Source organism: Puma concolor, chromosome A3 (genome assembly GCF_028749965.1).
Source record: "Puma concolor isolate L17-30 chromosome A3, mPumCon1.1.hap2, whole genome shotgun sequence".
Lineage (NCBI taxonomy): Eukaryota > Metazoa > Chordata > Mammalia > Carnivora > Felidae > Puma > Puma concolor.
In genome coordinates, this window is record NC_141669.1 from 33,509,387 (window position 1) to 33,535,306 (window position 25,920).

The 25,920-nt window shown below is 40.3% G+C and overlaps 1 protein-coding gene and 2 long non-coding RNA genes across 8 annotated transcripts in view; 1 reads left to right on the forward strand and 2 right to left on the reverse strand.

The window, feature by feature from the left end:
• SLC8A1 (solute carrier family 8 member A1) overlaps positions 1-2,110 on the reverse strand; it is a 385,340-nt gene extending 383,230 nt beyond the window's left edge. For 2 of the 3 annotated variants that reach the window (XM_086700451.1, XM_025927473.2), the window contains exon 1: positions 1,956-2,109. The gene's annotated coding sequence lies outside the window, so the exon portion shown is untranslated. Of the gene's footprint in view, positions 1-1,955 lie in introns of all 3 variants that reach the window. The other variant, XM_086700455.1, reaches the window with a different exon arrangement.
• On the forward strand, positions 397-9,903 carry LOC147582352 (uncharacterized). Of its 3 annotated transcripts, XR_015249007.1 has the most exons (4): positions 397-1,673; positions 4,275-4,351; positions 5,052-5,209; positions 8,980-9,903. It is a non-coding gene; the product is annotated as an uncharacterized LOC147582352 (long non-coding RNA). The 3 variants fall into 3 exon arrangements; XR_015249006.1 differs by having other exon boundaries at positions 399-1,673; positions 4,275-5,209; XR_015249008.1 differs by lacking the exon at positions 5,052-5,209 and having other exon boundaries at positions 406-1,673.
• Positions 6,549-22,127, reverse strand: LOC147582353 (uncharacterized). Of its 2 annotated transcripts, none has more exons than XR_015249011.1 (3): positions 21,096-22,126; positions 13,478-13,579; positions 6,549-7,125 (listed from the first exon to the last, which is right to left on the reverse strand). It is a non-coding gene; the product is annotated as an uncharacterized LOC147582353 (long non-coding RNA). The 2 variants fall into 2 exon arrangements; XR_015249012.1 differs by lacking the exon at positions 6,549-7,125 and adding an exon at positions 8,860-9,564 and having other exon boundaries at positions 21,096-22,127.
• Positions 22,128-25,920: the final 3,793 nt, after the last annotated feature.

Below are 25,920 nucleotides of genomic sequence, written 5' to 3' on the forward strand. Positions count from 1 at the left end.
ACTTGAAATGTACTTGGCAGTAAGCATATGAGAAAACAGTCAATGACATCATAGATGCATTGCATCTGGTCACAAATACCAGTGACATAACTTACAATAACCTTTTGCTTATTGAAAATTGCCCAGACTCCTGCTGTACTGTTCCTTTGGAAAAGCTGCTTGGTGTGTTGTGTTTAATTCAGTATTTTAAAGCCATCCTTTTGTAGGCCCGTTCCACTTTAGCGAAAGTTACAACGCCTTGTGTGTGTTAGTTTAAAAAAAAAAGCAAAGTTTATCGCCTGCCTCTCTCTCTCAGTATCAGAATATTAGTATTTTTAGGTGAATAAAATAGCCTATTTTAGAGATCTGTAGAGGGTAAGCTTGAATGTGTTGTTAATTTCATGTGCCGTCAGGGTGAATAGATATGAAAAGGAATAATTTGATGAAAACATCCATGCTTTAGTATTATAATTATTTTAACAATGATGAAGTTTTATTATGGGAATAGAACCCTGTTTTCTCCTTCTCTGCCACTTTTTTTGGTATTATGGAATATTCACAATTTGAGAGAAATCACTCCATCACTAGAGTCATCTTATCTACAACCCCTAAGCAAATTGCTTTTCCCACTATCTAATTTATCCAAAGAACATCTCCCTGGTCAGTATTACAAGCCATGTTTATTATTTTCCTACACTTGTTTATTAAGCATTTTGCACGTCATGTTTTGTCAACAGGAAAGGAAAAGTCACATCCAATTTTTTCTTTCTTTTTTTCCTCTCCTGCTCTATTACAAGATTGAAAGCCTAAAGAACGAGAGTTCAAATCTTGCTTGAAATATAGACACATTATTCTCAACCAGAGAAATTCTGGATTTACGTTTCATTTTCTTGTGGAAAAATTACTTTAATTCAATTTTGGAAAAACACACACATTTTACATGTGTGACCCGTAAATTTGTCCCTTGATTTCATTTAGGTGTTTGGCAAGAGTTCACAGATTTTGCCAACAACTCTCAAAGAACTGCTTTAATGGTCTAATTGTTACAATTTGGTAATTAGCCAAAGTCGCATTTCGAAGTGTGACCGATAAGATTTGGCAGTTAGCCAGTATTTCAGAAAATGGACTAGAGTCATAGAGATGCTACTATTGTTCTCATCTTCACGTTTATACTTTTACTTTGGACTCCTGAGACGTACGGCTTTTGTGACTCTGCCACAACCTACTATTCCCAACACATCCCTGACAGCTGCAAGCATCTTTGGGGAAGTGTCCCCTCAAGTTCCTGTTTCCAGTCATTAATGCAAAAGAAAGAAAAACGCTAGAGGCACTGAGAACCATCCAACGCTTCAGCTGGCTTCAGCAATTGCCACTTGCGCAAGACCCGTGTTTGTGAAAGCAACCCAAGAATCTTTGAACAGGATGTAATCAACCTCCGATCTGCTGAGAAACACTGCAAAAATGACTTCCCCTGCCAAAAATAATAATGTCGTTTATGAGCAGCCCTTCCATGTCTAAGGAAGAAGTAGCCCCACGTGTGAGTTTCTGCTGGCTTCAGAGGAGCAGGCGAAGAAAAGGGCAAATCCTACCAACCCCGCCTAAAATACACGGCATCAGAACGCACGGCAAGCTGTGGCTCATTCCAAAGGTGCTGGCAATATCCGGGAAGACTCCTATCCGCAAAAATCCAAAGGGTAAGTGACCCCGGACAAAGGGATTAGATTTGGCAGGAATTCCGTGCTGTCGCTTTCCCTCTGTAACCAAGCTGCCTTGTCTTGTGAAGGCAGAGCTGTTAAATACCTCTCAGTCACCAGCCCCAACCCAAATCTTTCTTTCTTTCTTTCTTCCTGTCTTTTTTTTTTTTTTTTTTCCAAAATATCATTTGGCAGCTTCCCTTAAAGGACATCAAGAGCTCAGGAAGGAATATTCATGAATGCTCCTTTAGATAAGTTTCATCACAAAAGCCCTGCACCTACCTCCGTCAAGTCTGGGCTGCTCGGTCCGCATGGGCTGGCTGTGAGAAAAGACCCCGTATGATGGCTGCTCCGAATTTACCAGAAAGAGAGGACCTGAGATGCTTGTCCTTTAAGTGTCTCTAAACATGGTTTGCATAGCTGGATCTCTGCTTATCTGTGCCTTTCGGCTTTCGCTTCCATACATGGATCTGTTCCCAACAGTAACTCCAAGCTGTGGAAAAGAAGCTATCTGGCAGCTCTCCGCTTCATCCAACACATGGACGATAAAAATACACATATAGAGATCCTTCCAGCCAGGCCCGTTTCCCACCCCGCCGTCCTGCCACTGTGCCTTTTTGGAAATACGCTTTCAGATTGGCATTTCTACTCCCCAGACGTTTAGGGAACAATCACTTTTCCCCTGATTCCCACGTAGAGCTTTTAGGATGTGGGTTTGCTTAGCTTATGAAAACAGAGGCACAATTATAACTCCTTACCACGGTCTGGTCTTCATCCTTAAAGATTTCAGCGATAAGATATGTACAGGACCTGCAAAATGTTGAGTGAATGGTGAATGTAAAAATGAATGTCTGGACAAATGGATGTGAATTTGTACATGAATGAATACATACATACTTAATGTATTTATTTAGTTAAGACGAGCTGTGAACACTCTGAATTATTTGTCTTAAAGGATAAGGTAGCAACGGAAGGTCAGAGTGATCAAAGTCTTCAAGACAGAAGGAGAGGCCAGGTTCTTCCGGACACAGCTTCTCATTTAGGATTTTGTGGCAATTCCTACTAATCTACCATCTAGCATACAGTTCGAGATTCAGAAAACTTTTTTATAATGTTAAAGAATGTAAATGCGAATAGAAGACTAGTTGCTACATTTATTGAGTGTCAGCGATACTTTAAAAGACGCATAACCTGGACCGGAATTTGAAGGGTAGGGAAGGAGAAATCTGGCTGCGGCTAATAAAGCTCTAGGTGAGAGGTCCTCCCCCAGGGGGCTGTGGAAACTCCACTTAACCTTCCAGTTCCTGAAAATTTGGCTTCTCTGTTTCAAAATTTCTCTCTTTTTTTCAGTCTGTTGTGACGCGGACGTGTGTGTGTGTGTGTGTGTGTGTGTGTGTGTGTGTGAGCGCGCGCGTGCGCGCACGTTTGTGAGAGAATTCCCGAATAACATTTTTCCATTAGCCTTTTTTGTTCCCAGTCCTGGTAAAATTCCTGTAGACTCTCTTATCTGAAGAAGAAAAAATAAATTCAAGGTATGCAGAGATAATTCATTTTTGTGTACTGAAATGGAACAAGTTTGCTTAAAGCCTTCCAGAGGAAAAGGAGAAGGATGGATGACACAAGATTGGCAAAAGGATCATTGTTGCGGGTGGTTGACTGGTCGCTGGGGGACTCATTATATTATCCTCTCTCCTTTGCGTACATTTTAAAATTCGTGTAAAGAGGAAAGGGTACAAAATAGCTGTACTAATGGCAAGTTGGAGGAATTCTGGATTTGAGTAATCTCTGTGCAAAGCACTAAAGCCAGAGCAGGGAGGGGCAATTTTTTTTTTCATTCAAAATATTATGACATTCAAACCTTCCCCTCCCTCCCTTCAATCAGACATGTGTGTGTGTGTTTGTGTGTGTGTAGAGTCTATATCGTAATACGTTTTATGTTATTATTATCTATATATCTTCAATCTGACATAAATGTATAGATAGATTCCACTTATTAGTGCATTTTATGTTGTATAGTATCTACACATGATACGTATGCATAATAATGTGTTATCTGTATACAAATATATATTCTATATAAAAATAATGTATCCGAGGGAAATGAAGATATGATATTTAGTTAGTTAATTGGTTACTTTTTAAGACATGGTGTTTAAAAAAAATTTTTTTTTTCAACGTTTATTTATTTTTGGGACAGAGAGAGACAGAGCATGAACGGGGGAGGGGCAGAGAGAGAGGGAGACACAGAATCGGGACGCTTAACCGACTGCGCCACCCAGGCGCCCCAAGACATGGTGTTTAAAAAGCTGACCGTATGTAGCTCAGTGGCGGACCCAGCAGATGGCGGCTGTGCCGAGGGACCATTCAGTGCCCTCTCTTCCCTTGCCTTTTTCTACTTTAGAATTCCTAAAGGGAAACTTTGTTTTTTCACCGCCCCTTGCAGCCAGGGACAACCGTGTAACACACGTTCTGGTCAAATAGGCATAAATAGGATTCTGCTGGGTGAGACTTCAGGAAAGTGTGTCTTTATCTGTAAGAAGGGACAGGGTCAGCTTTGCCCCGCTTGTCCCTCTACCCCTCCCACCTATTTCCTTCCCACAGAATGAACCTGAAGACTGAAACTGCAGCCGCTGTGTGGTGACCCGGAGGGGACAAGGGAGAGGACAAAGGCCTATGAGGTAAGGGAGCTGGGCCAGACAGGCAGAAAGAACTTCAGGTATCGACAGCCTCACTGAGTTGCCCACCCCGGACTTCCTGTTCTTGGAGAAAAATAAAACCATAATTCATACAGAAAGTGGACTTTTAATTTTTTTTCAGATGCGGGTGTTTGGGTGGATGATGGTAACATTCAGACTCCAATTCTGATTTTTCCACTCCCCACTCCACACTTTTCAATCTTTCCCCAAAACGTTTAGGATAAAATATAAATTGCTTAACTTAGTTCTCAGGGATGTTTTAAAATTTCCTTGCAATTCACATATTTTTTTTAAAAAGTTTTTATTTATTTATTTTGAGAGACACAGAGACAGTGGGAGGAGCAGAGAGAAAGAGAGAGAGAGAGAGAGAGAGGGAGAGAGAGAATCCCAAGCGGGCTCCACACTATCAGCACAGAGCCTGATGCAGGGATCAAACCCCTGAAGCCGTGAGATCACGACCTGAGCCAAAACCAAGAGTCGGAGGCTTAACCGACTGAGCCCCCCCAGGAGCCCCAGTTACAATTCACATCTTAATCTCGTCTCTGGTCACTCACCCACCCAGGTCCTTTCATTGAAGCCACCTCCAGTGACCTGTACTGCATGCACAGCCTGACTATGTAGAAAGCCGTGGCTTTCCTCACATTTCTTATGCTATTTTCCTGCGCCTTTTCTTTCTGCGTAGAACATTCGTCATTGTCTTCTGTGTTTAGCTAACTCTCCTTGAACTTCAAGGCTCGGATCAGCTGCTCTTTCCTCTAGGAGGACGCTGGCCTTTCCAGTGCGGTTTAGGATCTGGAGCACACGTTGTACAACTCTGCCTTCCCACGCTATAACTCTAGGGTAACTGCTATTTCACCCGTTTGCTTTTTCAATTCAGCTTCAAGTTCCACAAAGTCAGGGAACAGATTTCACCTGCACTTGTATTATTAGGACTTAGCCTACAATAGGCATTCAATACAATATTTAACTAAATAAATGATGGAATGGATAGATCAATAAATTATTCTTGATCAGAGAGAGAAAGAAAGATTTCATGGAATAAGTGCGTGGCTTGGAATTAGACTCCTCACTCTTGAAGCAGGGTTAGAACTGAGACAGGCACAGATTCAGGCACAGAGCAAGGACCAAGTACAAAGGTCCCGAGTTCCTGAGTGAACAAATGGTAGATAAGAAGGCAGGAATTCCAGGTGGACAAAATTGAGTCAAAGCCAAGAGGCAATATGGTACAGAATCTGACTAACTGTGAGCAGTCCACCTGGGCTGAGGCTTGGGATGGAGGAAACCCAAAGGACCTTGAGTGACAGGCTTAGCATGTTGGTTTGGGGTATATTAAGTGGAGGAGTTACGACACAATCAGTTGCGATTTTTTTAATGAGACTTAATTTTCCTTCTTGTGAGTTTTGATGGTAATAGAATGCTATAGGAATCTTGAAAGCAAACGTTTACAAAGAAAAGCAGGTGGGTGGGTTCCTACTTAGCACTCTCTGCAAGAAAATTCTTCTTTTTTAAAGCTTATGTATTTATTTTGAAAGGGGGGAGGAGCACAAGCAGGGGAGGCGTAGAGAGAGAGGGAGACAGAGGATCCGAAGCGGGCTTGGTGCTGACAGCAGAGAGCCCCACGCGGGCCTCGAACCCACAAACCATGAGATCATGACCTGAGCTGAAGTCAGATGCTTAACCAACCGAGCCACCCAGGCGCCCCAACTCTGCAAGAAAATTCTTAATGTCTTCTTTGCTCCTAAAGGGACATCTTACTTTCTAGGTTCCCTATTAAATTTAATGTGTTAGAAGGGAAGAAGGAAAAGGAGGAGGGGTGTAGAAGTGTATAATCACACCTCAGAATGAAGTGTTGGGGCTTCAGCTAGTTTAAAAATTTGTCTGCATGCTTATACGATCACTTGTATTTTAAATTCTTCCCAGGGCTTTGAAAATGCAGAACTGGGGCGCCTGGGTGGCGCAGTCGGTTAAGCGTCCGACTTCGGCCAGGTCACGATCTCGCGGTCCGGGAGTTCGAGCCCCGCGTCAGGCTCTGGGCTGATGGCTCAGAGCCTGGAGCCTGTTTCCGATTCTGTGTCTCCCTCTCTCTCTGCTCCTCCCCCGTTCATGCTCTGTCTCTCTCTGTCCCAAAAATAAATAAACGTTGAAAAAAAAAATTAAAAAAAAAAAAAAAAAAGAAAATGCAGAACCATTGCGCTTAACATCAGAGATTGCTTCTAGAAGATCTCTTAAGTAATTCTTTTTTTAAAAAGTTTTTAAAATATTTATTTATTTTTGAGAGAGAAAGAGACAGAGCAAAAGTGGGGGAGGAACAGAGACAGAGGGAGAGACAGAATCTGAAGCAGGCTCCAGGCTCTGAACTGTCAGGACAGAGCCCGATGAGGGGCTCAAACCTATAAACCGTGAGATCATGACCTGAGCCAAAGTCGGATGCTCAACCGACTGAGCCACCCAGGCATGCCTATCTCTTAAGTAATTCTAATAGCTCTAATATAATAAGGATATTTAATTCATTTGATGTTTTCATTATTAAAATATTTGATTATATGTGGTGTATATCCTCATATGTCAGATTACGTGATCTGGTGCTTTCAAGTCATCAACAACGATTTAGCTCTAACCGAGCTGGTGGCACCCAGGGAGATGATCTTGGGTAAATTCATCTCTTTTTTGCTCTTCACAGGGTTTGATTTTGTTCTTCTATGCCATTTGCAAATGATGAGCCCTCTTCCTCTGCTTTGGAACTCATGTCCCATGATCTGCAAGAAACATTTTTTTAACGTTCATTTTTTTTATTTTTGAGAGAGAGACAGAATGTGAGCGGGATGTCAGAATGTCAGAGAGAGAGAGAGAGAGAGAGAGAGAATCCGAAGCAGGCTCCAGGCTCTGAGCTGTCAGCACAGAGCCCGATGCGGGGCTCAAACCTACAAACTGTGAGATCATGACCTGAACTGAAGTTGAATGATTAACCAACTGAGCCACCCAGGCCCTCCTGCAAGGATCATTTTTAAAAAACTATTTGCAAACAGATTTTTGGGGGGTGTTTGGGGGGAGGTGCTTCCAATGATTAACACCTGAACAACAGAATAGAAAGCTCAAACTGGTCTCGTATTCCTTCTGGGCTTTAAGGTCTCAAACCCTTCATAGGTGTCCAATGATACTCTTTTGACTTTATGTTGAATGTAAGGACCTCCCTGTAGAAGAAAGCAAGAGAAATGGTATAGTCATAGTTACTTGTGAGTTTAGTCCTACCTTAAAAACATTTTAAAAACAAAGCAAAGAATACAAATTCAATAGTATTCAATTATTTTTGCTCTCTATTGAAACTGTAGATTCTCAGGGGCGCCTGGGTGGCTCAGTCGGTTAAGCGTCCGACTTTGGCTCAGGTCATGATCTCACAGTTCGTGAGTTCAAGCCCCGTGTCGGGCTCTGTGCTGACAGCTCAGAGCCTGGAGCCTGCTTCACATTCTGTGTCTCCCTCTCTCTGCCACTTCCCTGCTCATGCTCTGTCTCTCTCTGTCTCAAACATAAATAAACATTAAAAAAAAAAATAAAAAATAAACAGAAACTGTAGATTCTCCTTTGTAAGTGGATTAGAATATTTCTGACTTCAGGAACTGAGCCCATTATATACTGTATAATCTATTTATAGTACCTAATACGGTGTTCTATACTAAATAAGTTCCTAGAGTAATATTTCTAAATAAATAAATTTTAAAAAATATTAAGGACATTAATCTACTCAGATTTTGCTGTTATTAGGATTTTTTTGTCACCAGACACTGACTATATAAAAAAAAAAAAATCAGTGTTTAAAAGGATTTACTAATTGTAATAGTGTATCATTTAAAGTGTATTCTATCTTCCTGTGTAGACAGCCTAGTTAAGCTTGATCATGTCCCTGGGCTTATCACTAGAGAACAGGCAGAGACATTAATGCTAATGTAAAATATAATGAAGAAGTTTTTTTGTTTTGTTTTGGTTTTACATATATTTCATTGAGGTATAGGGAGAGCTTGAAGAGATTGAAGGGAAGAAATTGCTTACAAGTTATTTTCACTGCAATTGTTGGACACCGGAGTAGAGAGAAAATGTTGGAATGCCATAGCATTCTCTCTCAACACCGCAGCTGGACCCTAGTGATTTTTGCAGGAGAAGGTGATTTAAAGGCACTGATGAACGAGGAGGCATCCCGTCAGGCTTAGTTGGAACGAGACTGATTTGGAAGAACTGAGGGGTAAAACAGAGAACTATGAGGCTGTGAAGGCAGGGAAGCATTTCTCCAAACACACTTGGCCATTGGTTCAAAGACAAGTTGAAAGACTTTGCAAAAGTGCATGTTACTAAGCATTTCTTACAAAGTAACCATGCCCAGGGGCTCACACAGCCGTCTACGCCCATAAAATATTGTATATGTCATCTACGCTATGCATTAACGTAGGAAAAAGGCATGATGAGTGTTTAGAAAAATGCACAGACATTACACGAAGATATATATTTCTCCAAAATGGAGCTTATTTTATTTGAGATACTTTCGGACTACCTACAAGCTACTTTAATGAGATTGCTTTCTGAAGGCAACAAGTTCAGTAAATCATTCTGCTTTTCTCCAGTCTTTTCATCCTGCATGTGCAATTTTAACCATGATGGAAGGAGACCCTCTGGTCCAAAAAAACTCAACATATTTCTTATCCACAGACACAGGTAAGTGGAAACAACCGTTCTTCCGTGTCGGCATTAGTCATTGTGATCTGTTTTTAACTTGTTGCAGAGTCAAATAACACTGGTGCGTGTCATAAAATGTCTCCAAATATTCCTGGGCTTGTTCATTTGCTTCAAGCACATAAAGAGGCAAATGTTAAAGCAATGTGTTCTGATCAAGAAACAGCTGGAAATGGCAGCTGCCTGATACGGAGCAATCAAGAATGGAAGGTTTATTTTGGACGAGAGGTGTTGTCCAACTGTGAGACTGAGTGATTGCAGCTGAGAATAAGTGCAAACACAATCAATAGTGGCTCCAGGTCTGAACTCATTGAGAACCTGTCTCGTGTCACGTCTTTTTCTGCTGCCACAGTCACACTACATCCGTAGACGCCGATACTATCCGTGGAGGAGGTAAAAAGTTCTTCAGTTTATTCTTATTCTTAAGGACAGCTTCTGAGCCATCATGATTTGAAATTACAATGACCAAAAGGCTCCTTCAGAAAAAAAGAAACAATATATTCCAAAGTCAAATTGTACAACGGGCAGGTAAGAATGCCTCAACTTTAAATGGTCTTGGGTGGGCATTGCCTCAAGAGCCAGCCAAGTTGTTCTCTGCTTTCTGGAGTTGTATGACTATGGGCGAAGTGGTTTCATTCTTCCCGGTCCCTAACAGTGTTGTTATTTTATCGATACAGACCGTAGAAGCAGCTCAATAAATATTTTCTGTTGAACAATCTATAATCGCGACATTTGATATTGAATTTCAATACTACTTCAGCATAACCTGATTGAATTCAACTCCACTTCAACACAAATATATTGTTCAAAATATGTGTTTCGTTATGCCTCATTATTTATAGTCATACTTCATGTATCACACACAGATATATCACAGACACATAAAGACAGACACGTAACTACGTAAGAAATATTCCTCAAACGTATGCTTTGTGGAGGATATCTTAATAATAGCATTTTTTAAAATAAAAATCTTTCTCCTGTTTATATTACAAAAATGACCACTTGATGGTTCATAAATCTTTCCCTTCTTTCCTTCCTGCCTATATCTGTGTAAGGCCTTGATGGGCCAATCACCACATGGAATACAAACGCGGATAAAATAAAGTTCCTGACCTCGGTGGGGATTAACATTCACTTGTTCCTTCACCCGATCTTTCCCAGCTAGCACTCTCATTAGACGCTTTCAGTTAAAAACACAAAAACAAGAACAAACAGGGGCGCCTGGGTGGCGCAGTCGGTTAAGCGTCCGACTTCGGCCAGGTCACGATCTCGCGGTCCGTGAGTTCGAGCCCCGTGTCGGGCTCTGGGCTGATGGCTCAGAGCCTGGAGCCTGTTTCCGATTCTGTCTCCCTCTCTCTCGGCCCCTCCCCCGTTCATGCTCTGTCTCTCTCTGTCCCAAAAATAAACAAACGTTGAAAAAAACAAACAAACAAAAAAAACCCAAAAAACCAAGAACAAACAAACAAAAAAAAACCACTTATTTTAAAACCCCGGGAGTCAACCTGGAGCCTGGGCAGCCTTTACCCTTGCTGTAGCTCTTCTCTGCTTTCTACACTCAGATGTGCAACACTCTTTTTCATCTGGTTGCTTTTATAATGCCAAGGGAAGAAACACATTATTTGGAGTACAATCTTTGGCTCCAGAGTATCGAATCGCTCCTCTTCGTGACAATGCCAAGTGACTTTATTTGTTCCATGAAGCCCTTGAAAACAGTAAAGCATTTGAAACATCGGAGGGGAAGCTGTCAAAGGAAAAATAGAATTATCTCCACCACCACCTACACTCTCTCGAACAAAATTATAATGTCGTCGTATGGAAGGAAGTCCGTTCCATAGAACACTACTTTTATTAACACGGGCGTGTAATCCTGGAGGGTTAAAGGTGTCAGGTCTGACCAGGAGATAAAATAGAGTATACCATTTGTTGGTATTCATGCAGCATTTTTCTTCTGAGGATCCCAAATCGATTAATCTTCCTTGTGGTTTGAAATCTTAGCCAGTGTGCTTTAATATATCTAGCAACCTCGGAGTAAGCAGGTCTCAGGGTAGATGAAGCTTTTAGGGATTTAATTTCTGGTTAAGCCTGGAAAACAAGAGGGTAATGACCTCTAAACCCCGGCAGCCCATGCACCCGGGCAGTGTCTTCACGGCCTGTTGCTGCATGGGTATGGGGACATTATTCAGAGCCCCAACCCCAACATTGCTCCTGCCCGCATGATCCTCTGCCAAGTAACAAATTAAAAGGCCCAACTCAATCACTTCTTTGAAGGCCCAGTGTCCATACTCAGAAATGGCAGAGGGTTCATTCCAAAATGTTTGTTTTCTACTGAAAAGGCTACATCAAACTTTCTAGCATCATAGCAATAGTTTTTAACTTTTAATTTAAAAAAAATGTTCTATTTAGAGCATTTATATTTCACATCAGCATAGTTATTTTGGGGTTGAGATGCCATACTAAAGAACCATTAGGTCCTTATGATATTAGGATTTATGCAAGAAAGAGCACATTGTTACCATGGGGATCAGTAAATAGTCTTGATCTGAGACACTAGTTCCCACTGCCAAGACATGGGTGGGAGAAGGTGGTTCCCACAGACTCTGTTTTCTCTAGGCTAAAAATATCATATGATTTCTATTACAGGGCAATTAAAAAAATTCTCAGTGATTTAACCTAAAAGAAGCGTACCCTATCATTTTCAGAACAATTCGGCAGTGAGCTCGCTATCTAATACTTAGGGACGGCATTTGTATGCAATATTAATTATGCTCATGCACCGTCATAGCAAAGGTGGTGTTGCAACTGCAGCCTTTTTTAGTGATGTTTCACATTGGCCTTCAAAAACAAATGGTGTATAGAGATACATACATCACAGACATAAATGACTTCTTTTTAAGGGTTACGATATAAATTTAGCACCTTGAAGTTAACTCTTCAAAATAGCTGTTTTGGGAGCACCTGGGTGGCTCAGTTGGTCAAGTGTCTGACTATTGATTTAGGCTCAGGTCATGATATCATGGTCAAGAGGTCGAGCCCCGCACAGGGCTCCACACTCAGTGCGGAGATTAAGATTCTCTCTCTTCCTCTGCCTCTCTGCCTCTCCCCTGCTCACACTCTCTCTGTCTCAAAACAAACAAACAGAAAGTTGTTTTGGCTTGTGAAATGTTGCTTCAAAAGGTTGTGATGTACGTGAATTCTCTGACTGTTGCTTTTACGGCCTCTAGTCAAGAAATCCAAAACATTACAATTCTTTTCCTGAAGCTTACTACTAAGTAATACGTCAAAGTATCTACAGTTAACCCTTGCATTCACAAGGTGCTGTAGAATCTGCAAAGTGATTTTACCGCCAATCATTGTGCCCCATGTACTTCACAATCCTATGAGATAAGCAGGGTTGGTAATAAGGTAATAGTCTCCTTTTGTATGATGAGATTGTAACGTAAAAAGGTCAGAATGATTGCCTAAACCTACAAGGTTAATAAGCGTAAGACTGAGCGCGAGGTCTCACAATGAAAGAGACTCTTCTTACTGTGGTGTTAGGAAAATGACACGCTTCATTTCATACAATTGGTCCTATAAACTCTATCATCATATCATCAAGACTTCTGGAATCAATTCGGTGACAATGAACACTAAAGTGTGATGTGAATTATTGTCTGAAAATGTTGTTGAACTAAACAGCCGTTAAGTCAAATTATCCATTGGGTGGGGCAGGATATCATTCATGGCCCTGTAAGGGCATTTATTTTAAGAAAATTTGACACACATTGAAAGGAACTAAATTTTAGTTCATTATAAATTTTGCCAAAATTAAGTTTTATTTTACCACTTAAAAGGTAGGTTTCTTCTCCTCTTCGTCCTCCACCTCCTTCTCCTCACTGCCCTCCCCTCCCCGACCTAGTGTGACTTGTGAGCCCTTGGTAAGTTTATCATCGCACAACTCAACCTGTTTCTTTTTTTTTTTTTTCCCCTTTGTTTTTTGTTCTTTCATTACTTTGCTGGAATCAAGGTAGCACCGCCAGGTTTAAGACATTATTATTATTCCTCATGCTGTCTTCTTCTAAGGTATGTTCTTTATATAGAATATTTGTTGGGCTCTTTCCAGGTTTAAATGAGTATAATTCATCAAGGGATCAACACTAACTGAAGAACTAAAGTCTATGCATTTTGAATGACTGCTTCTCAGAAGTTCCAAAGCACGTTTTCTTCTTAAACATCGTTCCTTTTCCTGCCGGCTCGTTACTCCCTGAACATCATTTTTAACAGCACTGGCTTTGATAAGAATTTTACTTTTTCCAACTGCCCCCTTTGGAGACTTCTGTTGGTTCCTACTACCCACGTCCCTAGAGTCCAATGTTTCTAGTCTTCTAGGCTTTGTTCTCACCTTACCTTTCATTCCCATGAGTCACCCCCGTGACCTTCCACAAGTTTGATTTTCTCCTTAGATTGTAGAGTTGGGTTCTTATGTTTGCTACCAGAGACTCCCACTTGCTATACAAGAAGAAAACGAAAGTGTTATAATTAATGCTGTTTCCTCATGCAAATAATACTATGAAATAACCAAATATTTTTGTTACCGAGCATTATTTATTACAGCAGCATTATAGTTTCCTGAAATCACTAACATTCATTTATGGAGATATTTTACATTTTGCTTGAATCTCACATTATTTTTCACCGACTGTGCTTATCCCGTTCTGAGGGAGGGGGCCCAAATAAAATATATCCACTTTCAAAAGCTCCCTACGATCTTTATACATGGAGCAGTGGTTCCCAAACCACATCAAAATCTGCTGGGCTTGAGACTCACTCTTTTGGATAGTATACCATTTACCAGGCTCATTTAGGAGACATAGAAACAGAAGTTCTGGTTGCCCAGGTAATTTTTCTAGGTCAAGGACAAAAGTCATTTAGCGTTTTCTCCAGTCTAGGAATCTGTTTGCTCTGCTAATTGACCTAGCCGAATCAGATCAATAATGCCCCTTATCCGCAGTGAGGAAGGTAAGAAATCCATTCCAAAGTGGTGGATGCTTTGCTTTTCTCTCCTTCATGCTGCCTGCTAATGTGAATCTGGGCGTAACAGACACTACTTGGCAAAAGGTAAGTGCACCGAAGCAAAAACCGTATTCTTAATGAGTTCATTTATTCCTGACAGAGGCTTAGGTTTTTACCCATCCAAGATCATCATGAAGTCACTGTGAAAAAGTGCCTTCCTATATTTTGAAATCTTGAGAAGTGGAGACTGGAGGGAATGGGGTGAGAACATTGCCCGCCAGGGTCCCTCTGAGTTCAGGTGTCGGGCATCTGTGGATTTACAACAAACGCAGTCCCCTGGAAGCTTACATTCAGATTGGGGCCAAAAAATAAGCACAAGAATAACCAAATCCATTCTTTACCAATTATATATATTTTTTTCCTTCTCCTTAATATGTTAAAGAAGGGATGATGGGAATTTTTGGAAAATAATTGGGATAGAAACTCGTTTTCTCTAATCCAGTCTACTGCTTGCCCTGTGTTCCCACATCCATAACCATTTGCCCAATCACTCAGGTTTGGGACCAGCCTTCCAACTGGTCTCCATGCCTCCTGCCTGGACTTCCTCCTGTCTTCTTCTCACATTGCATCCAATATGATCTTTACTAGGCTTGTATCTGATTTTATCACTCTGCTGATTTAAATCTTTTAGTGGCTTCCCAGAACTTTGTGGTTTCTCTCAAAATCCCCAGCTTGCTATCCAAGCTCCTTCATGTGACATGGCACCTGCCTGCTTCTTTCGTCTCATCTTCCATTTCAAGCCCACAAGCATCTTCTGCTTTGGTCCTATCAAACTCTTTGCCTCTGTCCTCAAGAATTTCCCAGATATCATTCTCTTCACTGAAAACATTTTTATTTTTTTTTAAGTTTTATTTATTTATTTTGAGAGAGAGAGAGAGAGAGAGACAGCGAGCATGAGTAGGGGAGGGGCAGAGAGAGGGAGGGAGAGAGAGAATCCCAAGCAGGTACTGCACTGTCAGTGCAGAGCCTGATGTGGGGCTTAAACTCACAACCCACGAGATCGTGACCTGAGCGGAAACCAGGAGTCGGACGCTTAACTGACTGAGCCACCTAGGCACCCCTTTACTTAAAACCTTTTTAATCTCTTCCACCCATTTAATTCCCATTCTTCAAGACTGAGTTCTTGAAAAATACTCCTTCTGACTTCTTAATACTCCCGCCCCCCCCCCCCCCCCCCCCCGCCTGCCTTGTCTCCAAATCACCCTTAGCAGCTATTTTAGGACTTGTCATATAAGATTACACGTTCTGGTTTATGGTTCTGTGCTGTCCCCTGGATGTAAAACTCTATGAGGAAAGGGCCACCTGGGTGGCTCAGTCAGGTAAGGGCTTGACTCTTGATCTCAGCTCAGGTCTTGATCTCAGTGAGTTCAAGCCCCACGTTGGGCTCCGCAATTGAATGTACTTAAAAAAAATAAAACAGCTCTATGAGGGGAAAGGGTGTGCCACTATGTCTTTATATGGCCAGCACCTAGAGGCGTGCAAGTTATGTAGCAAACAATCAGATCTGCTTTTGGAATTAAAGAAGAAAGTGAATGAGTTAATAAAGCAAGGAGATAGATGGATGATGTAAACTCAAGTTTGCCAGGAAGGCAGACTTGCAAAGCACACGTTGCCACAAACAGTTTCTCATGGCTGAGTATCTCCTTTTGCAATCTCGTCTCCACTCTTTCCCTTCTGCGGAAACCATGCTTTTCAGGCCCAGCCCACCAGGACTCTCCCCAGGACTCTAGGTGAGGCTCATTTCCCTCTCTAATAAACATCTACTGGCTATCCCGTACTCTTGCTCAGTCAAGTTATCTCATTTCCCTGAACCAATTAACTCAAAATTTCCATCTCTTCTGACATGTTTTTCTCAATTAATTGGAAAAGAGAGTAAATTCCCATTAGTACTCTTGTATCTGAACGTGGAGATCATCATCTACTTCTTCAGCCCCAAATACAGCTCCATTGTTTCATTAGGCTCACAGCACACTAAGGGGTGAATGAGAACCGTAGAGCCCGAGACCTGAGCGTGAGCTCCAGGCTTCCCACTTTCTGTCTGTGTCACGTAGGGTCTGTTACCTCCTCTTTGCGTCACAGGCTCTTTTCCAGAAGGTTGTGGATTACAGCGTCCTCCACGTACAGATTTGGTAGTATGACGTGATGAGATCGGTTAGCCTCTAATCCCTGACACATAGGTTCTCTGGAGATCACTAGTCGTTATGTGTGTTAATACGAAAGCTCTTTCTCTTGATATTGGATAGGTTGAATTTCATTTTGTTTTACACTTCTAGGTCATGGACTTTTCAATATTGCAAATCTTAGTAAAATAGGCACTTTATCATCTCCCGTCATCACAAGAAAAAGAAGGGTGAGTAGAGCAGAGTAAGGTATTTTGACCGAGACCCCATGCACATAACCTTTATTACAGTACCTTGTTATAATTGTTCTATTTATTATTGGCTGTTAAGAGTTGTTCATCTCTTACTGTGCCTACTTTATAAATTAAACTTCCTCATAGGTATGTATTGTAGGAAAAAAACATATTATATGTAGGGTTAGTACAGCTGCACTTTCAACCATCCACTGGAGATCCTGGAAAGTCTCCCCACAAATAGGATGTACCACTGTATGACCTTCTTTTAGCTCCTTGAAAATGTTCTCCTCTCACCACTGGACCTTTGCACATTCTGTTCCCTATGTTTAAAGGCCCCTCTGCACCTCTTGCCATTTATCTTTTGATTTCTATAAAAACTTCAAGCATTCGCTGAAAAATACCTTGCTTGAGGGAGCTACCTCTGAAAAGCCGCAGACTAGGTGAGGCCCCCATTATACATGCTTTTGTAACAACCTCCTACTCTTTCGAGCATCTATTAAAATTCTAATGAAGTTAAGTATGTTCACTTGCCTATTTTTCACATTTTGAGAACTGGTATGATTTCTATTTCTTCACCACCTTATCCACAGTATAAGCTCCGGTGTTGTGCTTATGCTAAGAGCTCAATAAATAATTTTTGAATGAGTATGTGAATGATGGTAAATGACCTGGACTCCAGGAAGGCACTGTGCACCTAAGGGGGAGTGATGATAAATCAAGCTGGAGAAGACTACAAGAGTCAAATTTTTTTTTTAATTTTTTTTAATGATTTTATTTATTTTTGAGACAGGGAGAGAGAGAGCATGAGCAGGGGGAGGGGCAGAGAGAGAGGGAGACACAGAAACCAAAGCAGGCTCCAGGCTCTGAGCTGTCAGCACAGAGCCCGACACAGGGCTCGAACTCATGCACTGCGAGATCATGACCTGAGCTGAAGTCGGATGCTGAACCGACTGGGCCATCCAGGCGCCCCTACAAGAGTCAAATCTTGAAGGGCGTTGAGTGCATAACAAATCTGGACTTACTCTCAAGTGTGATTAGCAGCCATTAATTTTTTTTTTTTTTAAGTTTGGACTTTTTCAGGTTTGTTGACTGGCTGAAGAGTGGATTGGTACAGAAAGAAGCTGGAGTCGGGCAAAACAATTAAGAAGCGAGTGCAATTATCTGGGAGAGGAAAATTAAGAGCATACCCTAAAGTAGTGTTTCTCACATTTGTTGCATACCATAATCGTGTGGATGGTTAGTAAAGCCCACGAGGCCCAGGCCCCTTGATGTAGGAGGGCTCATGGGCCTCTGTATTTGTACCAATACAGTTTCCCCAGGGGATTCTGAAACCCATACATGTGAGAACCACTGAAGTGAATTTAAGATAGTGAGATGTAGTCTTGATAAAGGTGAATGATTTTTTTCTTTTGAGGCGGGGGATGGGTACAAGTAAGGAGTCCATGCTAAATTCTAGGTTATTGGCCACAATAGCCAGTTCTGCCATTGGCTAGAATGGAAAGAGATCATTAGTTTTGCATCTTTGTTATTGGGATTAAAGTTAGGCTCATTCTCCTCATTTCATTGGTGTCTCTCCTCTACAAAATCTATCCCAGTTGGTCCGTGAAGAGCTGGGGTCGGAATCCCTCCTGCCGTGATGAAAGAGATTATAATAGAACTCACATTCCCCCTCTATGATAAGGTCTTACCAATTCACAAGTTAGAAGTTGTATGTATCTCAGAATTACATGCTTTTTCTCTACGTGTGTTGTGTCACTGTCCACTTGATTTCTCTATGAAGGAAAAAGCATGTGACGTTCACTACAGTGCTTCTTATTTTGGTAGTGTTAGGTATTTGCCCATTTGTTGCCACATCTTTTGCGATTCACAGAAGTTTACTCTGAGCACCCAAACTCTGGATAATATTAAATCTTGTGAAAGAACAACTGAGAAAGTGTTTACCCATCATCTGCATTAGGTACCACCCACACACTAGTATGGTGCTAGTATTTGCTGATCTTTAATAGTACTACTGAAATTGAAAAAAATGTGTTGCAGATTTAATATTAGTTTGGTGTCTTCCTAAGGCCTGGAACATGGTAGCGTTCTTTGGGATTTGTACTCTAGGGGGAAATAGAAGCGTAATTTAAGGGTAAATACAATTTACTGTGTAACGTAAGAGTAAATATCCAAGAGCAAGAATCAGGGAAGATCCAAAAGGTACAATGGTCTGGGTTGATATTCCTGTCTCTAGTCTCACCACACAATATAATTCACCTTAAATATGTTTTTAACTAAAATATTAAAAATGTCCCTTCATTTGTCATAGTTACAGACAACTGGAATCATAGAAAGGGCTTGAGTGCTAGTCCGGACACATAACCAACCGTGGGACCTTGTGCTCATCACTTAAATGCTTTGTGTTTCAGTTTCCTCAACTTTGTTTTATTTTATTTTTTTAAGTTTATTTATTTATTTTGAGAGAGCACACACGCACATGAGTGAGTGAGGGGCAGAGAGAGAGAGGGAGAGAGAGAGTCCCAAGCAGGCTCTACACAGTCAGCGCAGAGCTCCACGCGGGGCTCAAACTCACCAGCTGTGAGGTCACGACCTGAGCTGAGATCAAGAGTTGGTCGCTCAACCTACTGAGCCACCCAGGAGCCCCAGCATCCTCAACTTTAAGATGATGGGAATGGCTAGTCTCTAAAAATCCCTTCTGGTTCTACGGTTCTGAGATTCTAGGTTCTATCAACTGAGCATCTGTATAGTTTTTAATAGAAATGTGATTTCATCTGGGAACATCTGTTACAGTGTATAACATATTTTGCCAAGTCCTTGACCTTAATTTTATCACTGGCATCAGATGTTCCTTTACAGATTCTACTCTGCATCTTACTGAGGGAACACCAGTTAGGCTTGTGTCTTGAGTAGTGTCAGTCTGACTCAAAAAATTGGCCAGATTTGTTAACATTATCATTAAATGACTTCTTAATTAAGATTGTCAATACCACCAGTGATACAGTTCAATGCTATTTTAGCATTAGAAATTACATAAACTACTCATTTACATTTTTATTTTTATACTTACTGCAAAATAAAAGTATTTTTGTTAAAGGCGTTACACTTTTTTCCAAATAAATGTGGATTCTAAAATAATTCTGTAACACACATATTAATTGAATAAATATACTGCTGTTTCATTTCTCCTAATAAAAGAAGATTCCCTTAATAATAATTATAACTACTTCTATTATTAATTTAGAAACCTGCTTCTTTCCACTGAGAATTTTATTTTTATGATTTTCTGGCTATAAGAAGAATTTAGTGTGGGCCATAGAAGTCCCTCAGTTTTTACTTAGTTGAAACCAAGGAGATAGAAATAGATTTTTTTTTTCAATTTTTGCCTTTACGATTTGTTCATTAAGAGAAAAAGTACAGGGGTGCCTGGGTGGCTAGTCGGTTAAGCATCCGACTTCAGCTCAGGTCATGATCTCACAGTCTGTGAGTTCGAGCCCTACATCAGGCTCTGTGCTGACAGCTCAGATCCTGCAGGCTGCTTCCAATTCTGTGTCTCCCTCTCTCTCTGCCCCTCCCCCACTCATGCTCTGTCTCTGTCTCAAAAATAAATTTAAAAATATTTTTTTAGAAGAAAAAGTGCAGTCTTCTATGGTTAATTATTAAATCCAGGCAAATCTTTGATTCCAAGGGGAAGAAATGATAATAAATAAAGAGCAAACAAATAATGCATTAGACTCAGTACACTTGGTGATTTGCCTCTCGGCGTCTCTATTTTCCAATCTGCAGATGACGGTGGGAAGGCATGAAATAGTAATCACCTTGTGAAATGTACTGAAAATTATTTGAGGTAACAATAGGACAGCTCGTGACCAATAGTTATCGTTGCCAGGAAGTAGCTACTATTTCATGATTAATTTAATATGCAGAATTAAGTGACATGTAAGAAGTTTCCCTGGGCTCGTGCTACTTTGTGATTGCATGCTGGAAACACGTTCGTTGTATTTTACCTCATCCTCTTTCCTTTAGAGTGAGGCATACAAATGTCAATAAGCATATTGGGCCTCCTAACACTGTCTTCCTTCCTTCTGTTCCTGGTACTGTATTGTTGGTCATGACTTGTCATGTATTTTTAGCATCTGGGGATGACGTGTTGATTTTCTCTCCCAATACAGTTTAGTATTTTTAATTTTTTTTTTTTCCAACGTTTATTTATTTTTGGGACAGAGAGAGACAGAGCATGAACGGGGGAGGGGCAGAGAGAGAGGGAGACACAGAATCGAAAACAGGCTCCAGGCTCTGAGCCATCAGCCCAGAGCCTGACGCGGGGCTCGAACTCACGGACCGCGAGATCGTGACCTGGCTGAAGTCGGACGCTTAACCGACTGCGCCACCCAGGCGCCCCTACAGTTTAGTATTTTTAAATGAGCTTCCTATTGTAGTCTCTTTTGGTTAGCCTTGCCTCTGTTTCTTCTGAGAAGCTTTTGATTACTCCATAAAGGAAACTTCAAGGTGTAATAGGATATATATCCTTACAAGAAATAAATACTTTCAATGTTTTGCAAAAGAAATTCTAGAAAGCATGGTGGAGACATGCATTACCTTTTCTGATTCTTTCAGCCTATTGTCTTCTTTGGTTCCTTTATCCCAGGCCAATCTCTGTCCTCCACCTGTCTGCACCGGGTGACCTGCTCAGCCACTTGGAATCTTCTGTTCCCACAGAGCTGGGTCAGCAGTGCTGGTGCTTTCCGGGCACCTTGCAGAGAGGGGTGGAGACAAGTGACAGGAGGAAGGGGAACAAACATACCCATTTGCACTGTTCTTTTCAAAAGTGAAAAAATGTGCCTCCAAAGAGTAACTCTTCTGTGCTCACTGTGTCTTTTGGTGGCTAACTGGGGCAGGAACTACCATCTCCAAAGACGTTGGGAATCATTAGGGTTAAATGATCTGCAAAAGGTCATGCAGTCTGGAAGCATTCCAGATCAGTTTTAGTCTGTATCTTCCAAATGCAGCTCCAGGATTCTTTCCACTCATTGGTTCCAACATCTCTATTCTGGGAGTATTATCAGAAGTGCCTGAACTTGTCTTTGGGAAATCCCGTCATTCACTCAAGTGCTTCATGAGGCATTTTGATTATGAAAACAGAAGAAATCTTAAAGCTTTGCTATGATGACAACTAAGAATGTTAACAGTCTTTTAAAATAAGATGTAAGGATTTAGGAAGATATGTATATGCTCCTGTATCTTCTCAAAAGCAGAGTGATTCATATTGCCAGAAGCTTCATCCGTAGCAGACCAGAGAAAGACAATAGCCATAAACAGTTTGTTCTGTTTCTGGAATAGGTAAGTTTTCTTCTATGAATGTGGGAGAAAAGGATGGGGTTGTTATAGGCTCAATACTCACCAATTTGTATTCCATACAAATAGCATAGTACCAATTGCAGACAAGATACTAAAATGCCTTTTGAGAAATGCAATGAAAGGTTGACTTGAGGTCCTTGTAAGGTCGTGGCTAAAATGAAACAAAATAAGATACAACAGTTGTGACACAGTGCCTTGAACATGTGTTAGAAACAATTAAATAGTATTTTTTTGTTTTTGTTTTTGTTTTTGCTGTCAGATGAATGAGATCAAAGCATTCAGAAAATTCCCCTTGATTTCAGGGAAATAAAAGCTTAATAGTTCACAACAATCGAAATTAATTATTTTAGCAATAAATATGCATGTAGCATACTTCGGAAATTGTCTTTCTGTAAAAGTGGTCCTAAGCTCCAGATCATATTATAATCATGTAGGAAGTTAAGAAGAAGAAGAAGAAGAAGAAGAAGAAGAAGAAGAAGAAGAAGAAGAAGAAGAAGAAGGCGAAGGAGGAGGCAAAGGAGGAGGAGGAGGAGGAGGAGGAGGAGAAAGAAAAAGAAAAAACCAACCAACCAAAAAAAAAACAAACCACAAACCAAAAGAACCACAAAATATCAAGGCCTCCTTACTTCAGACCAATTAAATTTGAATCTCTAGGGGTGGAGTTTGGGGTTTTTTATTTTGTTTTGCTTTGTTTTGTTTTTTAGCTTACCAGACCATTCTAACATGTGGCCACAGTTGAGGAACATTGGTTTGTAACATGAATGGTCTTGAGTAACAATTACAGAACATGACTTACGTGTGTCTATTTCACTAATAATGGCCCGTGGTATGCCGTCCTTTCCTTCTTATGATGGCCCTGTTCATAATTGTTCAGTTTTCTAAAGAGGACCTGAGGCAGACACATCAGCCTGCAGTGTCCCTAGTGACGTTAAATAAAGTGTATGAGAAGTAACAGGAAAGATGGTCCAGAGCCCAAGTCTTGCAGCTGGAAAGAGGAAACGATTAGAAACTTCTTACTGTTTGATTACAAGTTGCTGTGACTGTTTCTTGCTTTCTCCTTGTCTCCCTGGATCCCTTCCTTTCTCCTTTTTTCTCATTGCCTACCTTCTTACTCCTTTGCGCTTCTCAGTTTCTTGAGCATCTTCCTTTTATTCTTTTCTTTCACTCCCTTTTCTCAGATACAATATACTTGCTTTAGGATAAGAAGATTAAGTTGAAATGTGATCCCTGTTGTAATCCCAGCTAGCTGTATCAGCTCCGTTTGATTTTTGGTTCCATAACCATTTTGGAGTAGCTTAGATATTTGTCTGATTCCCAACCCTCCTAGATTACCATAGTACAACTTAGCTTTTGTATTAATGTCATGTGTGAGGAACACTTACCAAACGTCAGTTGGTTAAATTTTAGTGGTTACCCAATTTGTTGGTGTACAACTGTTCAAAGTACTCTTTTTTTTTGTTTGTTTGTTTGTTTACTTGTTTTAAAGAGAGACTGTGAGTGGAAGAGAGGGGCAGAAGGAGAGAGAGAGAATCCCAAGCAGGCTCCACACTCAGTGTGGAGTCTGACACAGGGCTCGATCCCAGGAACCTGGGATCATGACCTGAGTGGAAATCAAGGGTTGGACACTCAACTGACTGAGCCACTCAGCTGCCCCCAAAGTACCCTCTTAATATCTTTTTAACTTCTATAGAGTCAGTAGTAGTGTCCACATTTTAAATTCTCATTTTAGTAATTTGAGTCTTCTCTTTTTTCCTTCCTAGTCCACTGAGTTAAATGTTAATTTTGTTAGTCTTTGCAAAGAACCATGTTCTGATTTCATTAATTTTTGCTATTATTTTTCTACTCTATTTCATTGGTCTCTGCTCTAACCTTTATTATTTCCTTCCTTCTGCTAATTTGAGGGTTAGTCTTTTCTTTTTCTAGTTCCTTAAGTTGTAAAATTAGGTCGTTGGTTTGAGATCTTTCTTTTTTTTTTTTAATATAAACACTTATGACTGTGAATTTTCCCCTTAAGCACTGCTTTTACTGATCTTATCAGTTTTTTTTTTTAATTTTTTTTTTTTAATTTATTTTTGAGACAGAGAGAGACAGAGCATGAGCAGGGGAGGGGCAGAAAGAGAGGGAGCACAGAATCCGAAGCAGGCTCCAGGCTCCGAGCTGTTAGCCCAGAGCCTGACACGGGGCTCAAACTCACAGACTGTGAGATCATGACCTGAGCTGAAGTTGGACACTTAACTGACTGAGCTACCCAGGCCCCCTGATCTTATCAGTTTTGATAAGGTTTTTTTTTTTTTCAATCTCTAAGTATTTCCTAATTTCACTTGCATTGTTTAATTTCCACAAAATTGTGAAATTTCCAGTTTTACTTCTGTTCTACCTTCTAAGGTGGTGGGAAAAGTTACTTTTGTAGAAGGATGATAGCTATCCTTCTATATCTCTTGAGAGTTAATCTGTGTCCTAACATGTGCTCTCTCCTGCAAAATGTCCTAGGTGCACTGAGAAGATTGTGTTGTGCTATTGTTGTTGTATGGAGGTTTCTGTATATGCCTGGCTAGTTGGTTTATTGTATTGTTTAAGTTCTCTATCTCTTCAGTTATCTTCTGTTTGGTTGTTCTATTTTCATTATTGAAAATGGAGTATTTAAGTCTATAACTATTATTGTAGAACTGTTTCTTTCTTGAATTTTATCAGTTTTTGCTTCATATATTTTGATGGTCCGTCATCAGGTGCACAAATGATTACAATTGCTGTATATTCTTGCTGTATTGAAGCTTAAAAATATATAGTACTCTTCTTTGTCTCATGATCTTTTGTGATTTAAAGTCTGTTTGTCTGATGTTAATATACCATCCTTGCTCTGATTGATACTATTTGCATAAAATATCTTTGTCCTTCCTTTCACTTTCCTTCTATTTGTTTCTTTGGGTCTAAGGTGGGTATCCTGTAAACTGAATATACATGTGATGGATCATGTGATTTTATCCATTATTCTAATCTCTGTCTTCTGATTGGAGAGTTTAATTCATTTATATTTAAAGTAATTACTAATAAGGAAGGACTTCTGTTATTTTCCTATTTCTTTTCTCTATGCCTTATAGCTTTCTGTTTGTCCTGTATTTTCTGTATTACTGCTTTCTTTTGTATTTAGTTGATTTTCTTGTTTAAATTATTTTCTCATTTTCTTTTGTGTATGTTCTCTCGTTATTTTTCCTTGTGGTTATTTTGGGGAGTATATTTAACACTCTAAAGTTAAAACATACTGTTTTGAATTTATACCAGCTTACCTTCAATAACATAAAGAAACTTCTCCTTTATAGCTACATCCTACCCATTTAGGTTGTTGATGTCACAAAATTACATCTGCCTACATTGTGTATCCAAAAATATAACCTAATAATTCTTTTGAATGCATTAGTCTCAAATTATATAGAAATCAAAACTTGGAGTTACAAACCAAAGTTATAATGACATGAGCTTTTAGACTAATAATTGGTTTTCTTTTAATATATTAGTCTCATAACTCATGTAGAAAACAAAAAGTGAAGTTACAACCTTCACAGTTGTTACAAGAATATAAGCTTTTATAATTGCCCTTTTATTTTTCTTTATTGAGATCTTTATTTTGTCATATAGCTTGGAGTTACTATCTGTTGTCTTGTCATTTCACACTGCAGGACTCCTTTGAACATTTCTTGCAGGGCAGGTCTAGTGGTAATGAACTCTTTGAGCTTTTGTTTATCTGGGAATATTTTAATGTCTCCCTCACTTTCTTTTTTTTTAAGTTTATTAATTTTTGAGAGAGAGAGGGAGGGAGAGAGGGAGAGAATATAAGCGGGGGAGGGGCAGAGAGAGAGGGAGATGGAGAATTCCAAGCAGGCTCCACACAGTCAGCATAGAGTCCCACATGGGCCTCAATTTCATGAACTGAACCATGAGATCATGAACTGAACCATGAGATCATGAACTGAGCCAAAATCAAGAGTCAAACGCTTAACCCACTGAGCCACCCAGGCACCCCAATGTCTCCCTCACTTTTAAGGACAATTTTGCCAGATGTAGGATTCTG